This window comes from Colobus angolensis, unplaced genomic scaffold, assembly GCF_000951035.1.
Source record: "Colobus angolensis palliatus isolate OR3802 unplaced genomic scaffold, Cang.pa_1.0 Scaffold93, whole genome shotgun sequence".
Classification (NCBI taxonomy): Eukaryota; Metazoa; Chordata; class Mammalia; order Primates; family Cercopithecidae; genus Colobus; species Colobus angolensis.
The window spans coordinates 3,812,894-3,814,862 of NW_012123265.1; the positions used below are offsets into that span (position 1 = coordinate 3,812,894).

Here is a 1,969-nt window from a genome sequence, read left to right on the forward strand (position 1 = left end):
GCGCCAAGTGCTTTGTAACTATTGTGTTGAGAAATAAAGCAGGTGAATTACTATACCCGCTACAACATGGATGAACTTTGAAAATGTGATGGACTGGGCACAATGGCTCCTACCTGGAATCCCAACACTTTGGGAGGCCAAGGCAAAAGTATCACTTGAGCCCAGAAATTTGAGACCAGTCTGGGCAACATAGCGAGACCTTGGCATACTAGCACATGCCTGTAGTTCCAGCTACTTGGGAGGCTGAGGTGGGAAGGTCACTTGAGCTCAGGGGGTCCAGGCTACAGTGAGCCGTGATCATGCCACTGCATTCCAGCCTGGGTGACAGAGTGAGACCCTGCCTCAACAAAAAAGGCCAGGCACAGTGGCTCACACCTGTAATCCCAGCACTTTGGGAGGCTGAGCCTGGTGGATCACTTGAGGTCAGGAGTTCGAGATCAGCCTCCCCAACATGGTGAAACCCCATCTCTACTAGCAATACAAAATTAGCCGGTTGTGGTGGCAGATGCCTGTAATCCCAGCTACTGGGGAGGTTGAGGCAGGAGAATTGCTTGAATCTGGAAGACAGAGAGGTTGCAATGAGTAGAGATCATGCCACTGCCCTCCAACCTGGGCGACTGAGTGAGACTCGTTTCAAAAAAAGAAAAGCAAAAAGAAAGAAAGAAGAAATACAGCGTTGAGTGAACAGAGCCAGACATAAGAGGTCACGTATAGAGGCTTTCTGTTGCTCTGTGAGGAATACAAAAAAAGGTCACGTATATTGTATGAGTTCATTTATATGAATTTTCCAGAATAGGCAAATCCACAGAAATAGAAAGTAGACTAGTGGTTGCTGGGAATGCAGAAGAGTGGGAATGGGGAGCAACTGCTTAAAGAGAATTGGATTTCTATTGGGGTGATGATCTCGATCTGTCACCAAGTTCTGGGGTGCAGTGGCAGGATCACAACTCACTGCAGTCTCAAAATCCTGGGATTAAGGGATTCTTCTGCCTCAGTCTCTCGAGTAGCTGGGACTACAGGCATGTGCTACCATGCTGAGCTAATTTTTGTTATTATTATTATTATTTTTTGAGATGGAGCCTTGCTCTTGTTGCCCAGACTGGAGTGCAATGGCACTATCTCGGCTCACTGCAACCTCTGCCTCCCGAGTTCAAGTGATTCCCCTGTCTCAGCCTCTCTAGTAGCTGGGATTACAGGCGTGTGCCACCACGCCCAGCTAATTTTTGTATTTTTAGTAGAGATGGGGTTTCTCCATGTTGGCCAGGCTGTTCTCGAACTCCTGACCTTGTGAACCACCCGCCTCAGCCTCCCAAAGTGCTGGGATTAGAGGCATGAGCCACCACGCCCAGCCTGTATTTTTTGTAGAGGTGGTGTCTTGCTATGCTGCCTAGGTTGGTCTTGAACTCCTGACCTCAAGCAATCCTCCTGACTCAGCCTCCCAAAATGTTGAGATTATAGCCCTAAGCCACCACACTCAACCTGGGGTGATAACAGTTTTAGTGCAAGATAGGTGCCCAGCATTGTGAAGGTACTAAATGCTACTGAGTGTACACTTTAATATGGTAAATTTTATGTTGTGAGAATTTTGCCCCAATAACAAAAAGCAGGAGTGCATGGTGAGGGTTTCTCTGTTACTGAGAGTGGTTGGGGTAAGAGAAAGTCTCCTGGAGACACCAATGAAGCAGGGACCTGAGAAATAGAGGAGGCAGCCATGTGGAGGTAATGGCACAGCCAGTGCAAAGGCCCTGGGGTACACACAAGTGTCTGGGTGGTCTGAGGGTCACAAGGAGGGCGGTGAGACTGCAGCAGAGTCCCCCAGAGTGAGACAGGTAGGGGATGATGTTGGAGAGTGATAGGGGCTAGATTCCTAAAGCATGGGAGGCTCTTCTCTGAGACAGATGGGAAGCCAAGGAGGGTTTGTTTGGAGCAGGGGAAGGACACTATCTGATTTGGATTTTTTTTTTTTTTT

At 48.3% G+C, this 1,969-nt stretch overlaps 1 protein-coding gene across 1 annotated transcript in view; it reads left to right on the forward strand.

The window, feature by feature from the left end:
* LOC105504638 overlaps positions 1–1,969 on the forward strand; it is a 78,384-nt gene that overhangs the window by 65,936 nt on the left and 10,479 nt on the right. The window lies entirely within an intron of this gene.